Genomic DNA, 8,394 nt, shown 5'->3' with positions numbered 1-8,394 from the left:
ATAATATTCACTAATGTATTTGATTTGTGATTCTTTAGTTTATGATGAAAATTTCACTATGCATCTAAAAATGAAGTGAATAAAGATGAATATAACCAAAACTAATTAATGTGATTTGTTATTAATTTTTTGTTCTATACAGTATTACAATTTGATGTTTGCTTGTTCGTTTTTTATTTTATATTCACATTATAAATTTAAATAGTTTTCAATATTGGTTTTGTTATTTTTTATTATATGTTCTAATTCCTAACTTGTTACAAACACATTTCCATATTTTTAAATTTTTCTTTTGATATTTTGTATGTGAAATAAAGATAAATTTTAAATATTTTACAATGTGATTTTTTCTAGTATTTTCAGTAGTTATATATAATTATATAGTAAAAGCAATTAAATTATTGACGCATCTGGTTGAATCGTTGACCTGATAATCCAAAAAATAGTCCAGTTCAATTCAGAATTGAAAACATTGCATAGAACTTTTACTATCTCCATTATTATGTTTTTTTCGAACCCAACGTGATTTAAACAACTAAACATAAGCATAGTAGTTAATCACATTTGCTTGATTGTGTTTATTTTGAGGCTTTTACTGTTTTATTACTTGATTAGATCATATGTTGACTGTACAATACTCATAATGTTTCACCACTTATATAGACAAAATCAAACATCAAACATTTTCTAAAAAATAGGAAAATGAGTTGTTTTTTATTTTTCTGATTTAACCATTTTTTCCGATACAAATCATTTTATTTTATTTTAAAGAGAAGTAAGGACATCTACATTAAAACATCTCTAAGTTCACTCTATTTTCTCATCTAAAATAGAGTTTAGAATAAAAAAACTCTAATTGTACTCTATTTTTTATTCTAGAATGGATTAAAAATGGGTTTATCCTATAAATAGAATAATTTATTTATTTTTATTCATCATTTTATTTTCATTCTAAAATATAGTACTATTGGAGTAGAACTCAATTTTATTATATAATACTCTATTGATGAAAAAATAGAGTGAACCATTGAAGATGATCTTAGTAAGCATTTCATAAAATATCTCAACTATAATAAAAAATAAAAGTATCACAATAATAAAAAAAAGTCAAACTAAATGAAAATGAGAAGAAAATGAAGAGAGAATGTAAGAGTTGTACTATATTGATGAAAAAACTCATTTAATAGTTTTCAAATGCTTATCAGTCAATTTTCAAAATATTAAAATTTTATATAATTGAATTCATATTTGGCATGTAAAAGCTATTTTAGCCAGCTCTTGAGCATTTTCTACTTTAATTAAATCATTTGATATTCCAGAGAACAAATATGATTCAATACTGTAATCTAATAGACGCACATCAACGTTGTTTATCAGTCTTATGTTATTCATATACGACGAAGATACAATATTAGGAAATTATTTATTAATTTATAATTCTAGAAACAGTTACATATGTTCATCAAATATATTTTAAGTGCTCGGTCAAGAAATGGAAACATATTTTAAATTATTTTTGATTTGAAATAATTTGAATAAAACTGTTTACATATGTTGAAACTTGAAACTAACTTATACCATTATCTTGAAAGACCACAGCAACATTCTTCAACTTGAAACTTCACATTCAGGCGTCCTTTCAGATCTTGTGGGGAGCGCATATGTAACTGGTTGTATGAATCTTTCAACACATAAGCTCAGCAAACCCTTATATGCAATGACTTTTACCTTTCTTGTTTTCAAAATCCTTCAACCTTGGTGCCTTAGATTCAGAAAGGGACTTCTCTAGTAATCTTGAACTTCGCCTATCAAATGAATTCATAATTCGCCTATGCTTCACCACAAACTTTGCAACTGTACGGGAAGCCTTCGATTTTTCAAGAGAAGCTACACTGGATTTAGAAGATGAACTATGGCGGACTCTCCATCTGTCACATTTTTACCCTTCATGTTTCACTTGAAGCTTCTTCACCAACCGGTTTCTTTTCTGATCTCTCAGTCTGGGATGTTGTGTAGACAACTAAATATTCCAGTAAACCCATGACTTGAAACATACAGAACACAGATCTTGATGAGTTTTGTAGCAGAAAGCATTGTGAAATCAAAGTTAAGAGATGCCCTTGACCAGAGATCGTGAGGCAACAATTAATTTGAACAACAACTATCAATCTAAAATGAAAAGACTTCGTGAATGTATGTATTATCAAATCTAAACCAAAGCTTTTGGGATTAAAATCACCAAACGAAGATTATCTATCGTGGCGTAGACATCCTCGTCCTCCGTTGTAGAACAATCTGGCCCTGCAAAGAAACAGTTTTATTTCATATGAAGATCCACACGATCTTTCAACCTTGTCGATGTGAAAGCATTCAGAAGAACTCACCATTTAATAGAATCTCTCTCTCTGCAATGACGACAGTGAAACTCAATCAGAATAAATCGGTTATAATAACTTTATAACCCCAAAATTAAGTTTTGGAGCTAACCTGCTTTTGACACAGAATGTGAGTTGATTGCTTTCACTCTGCATCCCTCTTTATATGAGTGATAGAGGGAAGTCGAGAAGGGATGCGACTCTTTTGAAAAGGGCAATAATGTGTAAAATTTATTGGAGAAGATGTAAGCGAAACTCTAAACAGCGAAGTTGAATGGAGTAATCGGAAAGGACACGAAGGAGGAAGAAGCCAGGTTAGATTGTGTCAAAGCTGACATGACATCTTAAAACAATTTGATTGGCTGGAATGTAATTGCATATGTGGACACTCTTAGAGCATGTTTAATGGGTTTTCTTAGGGTGTGGTTCTTAACGAAATATAAGAACCCGTCTTTTAACTTTTAACTAAAAAAGCTAAGAACCGGTTCTTAAATATCTTATTTAAGAACCGGTTCTTAGCGTTTTTATTTAAAAGTTAAGAGACGGGTTCTAATATTTCGTTAAGAACCACACCCTAAAAACCCCCATTAAACATGTTCTTAGAGCTCTAGCTCAAGAACTTTAAGTATTGATTTCAACCAAACAATTAAATTAGGAAATATTTCAACAGAATATATACATATTTAAATAAATCGCATTAAAATGAATAGTTAATATTTAATGGTGATTTAACATTTCTAAACAAATGCAAAATATCAAAACCATTAATATGTTTGATCTATTTTGAATAATCTACATAAACCGGCTTACCGAGTATGGTAGCAAAATTTAAAAAAATTAATTTTAATATTCATTCTAATATTCACCAAAACTAATAAATATCAATATAACTATTCATTATTTATGATTTATTATTTGAATATTTATATTGAGATGTCCACCGAAGATCTGTTTCAATCAGATCATGAGTATATATATTTAATATTTAAATAATTTTTTATATTCAAAAATTATAGTTTTACTATTATATTTAAAAATGTTTTAGTCCACTCTCTAGATTTTTTTTTCTTATATATATATATATATATATTATATTTAAACATATATAGTGGAACATGTCAGTTAAAAATCTATTGCAATCAAATGACGAGATATCTTATCTCTTAATTTCATGCATTTATTATTTATATATTATAATGAAATATTTCAACCAAAATTCGGAGGCAATCAATTCACGATATATTCTATTTTACTTTACTAACAAGAAATTATAAAACTTATAAGCATATGATTTTTAGAGAATTTGTTAAAGAATATTATATTTTAAAGCTTATCGTGAAAGCTAGATTATTTAGAAAAATTTACCGATTTACTATATATAAGACATTCACAGCAGAAAGACAAAGTGACCGGATTTTATGATGTTAACTATTTGAGGCTTTTAATTTAGTAATTTTAATTTATTTTAGAATATTAAGATTTTATATATACATATATTTTTGGTTTGCTGATTCTTGTTTTGATTTATGTGCAGATGAACTATCATAATGATTCCTCCCTTGCAGATCGACTATGATTTGGTCACTCTTCATTTTGTTCATATTTTTATTGTGAACTAAATATTTGTCTCATCTATAAATCTCAGGGTATATTCATTATCTTCACACTTCATATTTATTTTCTCGGTTAGATCTAATCGTGATCAATTTAATGTCACAAATTTATTTCACTGGAATAGCTACGAAAAATAGTCGATCAAAAAATCAAAAACTATTTGACATGAACTTTTTCAAACACTAGCTAGATTGTATTGGTAAGTCTTCCTAACTTCTATTTTAAGTTTTAATAGTAGTATTGATGTAAACACCAAATAAACCATAACTGGTGTTGCTATTTTCGTCTTTTATTTTATATTTCTCATTTCTTTCAATCATGTTATTTAACATGTCATCTTTTGTAATGTAAAATATGATAAATATTTGTAAGTTTAAACGTAGAGAATATATGATAAGTATTCAAGTCGACATTGTTATGAATAGAATGATATAATGGTTTGTTAATTTAACATATTGTACTTACATAAAAAGGAAAGTTCAATTTTCTATATATATATATAACATGAACTTAAAAATATTCAACACATTTATATAAGACTTACAAAGGAAAAATTTCAAAACGCGGATCAAAATTTAGTTTTGTCAGTTAAAGTTTTAATAGTTTTTGAAATCAACTTCTTATTAAGATTTATCCTCTGTAGAAATAGCCTCAGCAGAATGCCTCACACCGCTTGACAATGTCAGACATAAAGGTAACCAAAATATATAATTCAGATTTCAGAACAACAAATAACTTTTTATAAATTTGGAGAAACCAAAAAGAATGATGAACTAATAAATATGAATAAAATGTTTTGTCAGTTAAAGTTTTAATAGTTTTTGAAATCAACTTCTTATTAAGATTTACCTTATGTAGAAGTAGCCTCAGCGGAACGTCTCGCACCGCTTGACAACGTCAGAAGCAGACATGTACGAAGGTAACCAAAATATATAATTCAGATTTCAGAACAACAAAAAACTTTTAGAAATTTGGAGAAACCAAAACGAACGATGAACTAATAAATATGAATAACATGTTTTGTCAGTTAAAGTTTTAAGGGGAAATTGATTTTTTAGAGCAAAAAAATGGTAACTATGTCCTTTTAAACTAATCTCTATTACTTTATGTTTCATTAGACTATTTTTTTTCAAAATGACAGTAATGCCCTTAAAATTGTAATTTTTTAAATAAAATATATAATGAGTTCGATCATGCGGGACCGAGCGTTCCAAATTAAGAAGGTCCAACGGATCGATCGATCCCGATCATTATGCAGAACAAAAAAACGCGGAGTATATACTGATCGACCTGGTCCATTTCACTCGACCAGCGAATGTCAATTTATATAGATCGACCGATCTCTCAATATGGATCGATCGATCCCGTGCCCAGGAAAGTATCCCAAATCGATTTTTTGGTTTTCTTCGATTATATCCGGATCAATTGTTCTTAAGAGAATGGGATCAAACCCAAGTTCATAAACCTTATCTCTCTCGATTTAACTCCGATTTGGACGATTCTTGAGCCTAACCCACACGATTTCGTGAGCTATTTCCAAATCTACCACTCTATTGGTCGATCTGCAAAGGTATAAAACTCTATCTCCACTTCTATAGTTCGAAATTCAAATAGCAAAAGGTGAAATTTTTTAGTTTTTTAAGTTGTTTTGGCTTAAACCGTGTGTTAGGGTGATGATTAGGGACGATTTTCCATATAGCCCATGCCTTAATTCGTAGTTTTAAGTTTGATTTAAGAAATTAGGGTTACTTATTAAAAAAAAAGATCAAAATTTGGAATTAATAGAGTGAGATTGCTGATGCATTAATCTTAGTTGTTGAGTTGCATTGGTGTTGAATCATTGTCCATGCCAATTTACTCGGTTTTACCTTTGAGAACTCATTTGTTAAGGGTTGTGTGCGGAAAATGGTGAAAAAAGGAGCACCGAAAAAGACCAAGGAAGCAGCACCAGCGGCAACACAGACACGTGACACAACAGCTGCTTCTACCTCAGCTCAGCCCGAAAGTGATGAGCCTCGCGAAGCATCCCCTTGGCGTCATGACCCATTGACTCCATTCTCTAAACTCCCTACAATTCATAACCGACATATCTCAAGTAAGAAGATGCTGAAAGAACTTGCATCCTACGCAAACCACGATTACTAGGCTGGTTGGAGTGATTACCACTGCATTCTCTACAATGGTTTGCAGCGGATGAGATTGAAACCAACAAAGTTCATCTGTGATTACACTACAAAGGAGTTGGAAATTCTGTGTGATGTCAAAAAGATGTGGAAAAACATGGGACTGGGGACTCTTGGCTACGATCCTCAACCCTTATATCCAGACTTGGTTATACAGTTCCTCTCTTCAGTTGAGTTGCACTACAAGTCCGAGGTAAAAAAAGTTGCTAGCGAAGGTAAACTTACATTCCTATGCAGAGGACTGCTTTATGAGATGTCTATACACGAGCTGTGTACACTATTCGGATTTGAGACCCGACATGAGGCATGCTCTTTGCCCAAGTTCCCTTGTGCTTACCTGTTGTGGGGCAAGATTGCAGACAGTTATTATGTATCTCGGGAATTTAAACTTGCAATGCTCAGAAACCCGGTCTTGCGAGTGGTAGCAAAATATCTGGGTCATCTTCTACTAGGAAAGTCAGAAGCGGGATCACTTACTGAGGATGAAGCGCAGCTTATTCACTACGGGCTGCCATTAGCTCTCAGGCGACGTATGACGTTACAGATGAACCGCCAGCAGAGCTTACATTGTTTGCTCAGATGTTGTTTGAAAGGAAGTTTAGGGGTCTTCGTCCTCTTGACAAGAAGCCTTTGGATGAGTCTATTGGCAGTCTACTTACTCGGATCTTCAAACACCATGATATAGATCTTTCAGATACTCCTTGAGTGGATACGATTGACAGATTTGATGCCCAGTTCTTCCTAAACACCAAGATCCTCCACTCTGGTAAAATTTACCGTTTTACCATGCCTGATGGGACAATCCTTCATTGCAAGCTTCCACAGCCCGCTATTACAACTCTGGCGTCCGTGGAGAACATGGAGTTCATGCCTCCTGCTGAAGTTCTTTACACACCTCCTCCACCAGCTTCAAAACGTCGTCGTGGTACCTCTTCTTCGGGTCCTGCGCAGACACAATGTGAGGATGTCACCATTCCGGATATCTCAGTCGATCATACTCCAGACCCTTCCATAGAGTATTTGTTACCACTTTTTACTGGTCAGTTTGATTCTGGAGCACCACCATTAGATGGTACACAGCAGTAGCAGTTGGCCTGGACTGCGGATACACTGGTCAAGCTCTCGACGATGATGCAGACTGTGTGGGGTGCACTTGCAAAGATTAGATGTCCACCAACTCCTTCCTGCTGCTGCGCTCCACAGACTTCAGAGGCTGCTGGTATGACTAGAGACGACGCATGAGATGAACCATCTGATGAAGCAGCCGATGCAGAGCGAGGTTCACGCCTCCATAGGAGCAGACGAGCACCTGGACAGAGTAGGAGCTGCAGTCCTGACGACCACCAATGATCAGTATCAGTTATATCTTTCCATTGTATTCCACCGTTTTTTTTTTATTTTCTGCGCATTTCGAATTCGGATCTGGGTTGTTTTCATGTTTTATATACCCAGTTTGGATTATAACTTTTATTAATTATATAACCTATAGTGAGTTACCATTCTATTAAGTATAGTCATGAAGGAGAAGATAAATGCAGGTTTTGATCCTATTCTCTCTATTTTGATGAGTTAAATTCGGTTCAAATCAAGTGGAGAAATGTGTCGTAGAGATTTATCAGAGTCTGAGATCGATCGATCCAAATAGTCGATCGATGGATCCAAATAGTCGATCGATCGATCGGCACGAGATCGAGCTTTGGCAATCGAGAGAACTGTACCAGGTCGATCAAAAGATAGTTGGTGTTTTTTGTTTGTTCTGCATATTGATCAGGATCGACCGGCTGGATTACAGATCGATTGATCCCGACGGATCGGATATCACAGTTTGTTAAAAGGATCGTTTGACTCAGATCTTCAAACCAAGTTAATACATCATGAAAATTAAACAAAGTTCTTCCAAACTGAAACAAAGTTACTAAAATTCATGTAAATATAGTCTGAAAGACTTAAACAAAGTTGTCACAAACTGAAACAAAGTTACTAGAAATCAAGCAAATGAAGTCTGAAAAACTTTCACTAAATTGTGAAGAACACAAGTTGCTCTATACATCTTGCAAGTTGCTCGATTATGACCACCAAGACCACATCTATTGCACTTGCGAAGCTGACCCCCCTGTGATCCTTGTGATGATCGGATTTTCACTTTTTGACATCCGCTTCCATAAGATAATTTCCATTGCTGGACTGATATTGCAAACATGAGCAAACGTCTTCTTGAAATC

Source organism: Brassica oleracea, chromosome C4 (assembly GCF_000695525.1).
Source record: "Brassica oleracea var. oleracea cultivar TO1000 chromosome C4, BOL, whole genome shotgun sequence".
Lineage (NCBI taxonomy): Eukaryota > Viridiplantae > Streptophyta > Magnoliopsida > Brassicales > Brassicaceae > Brassica > Brassica oleracea.
The sequence above is the reverse complement of the archived record's forward strand: the minus strand, read 5'-3'. Positions refer to the sequence as shown.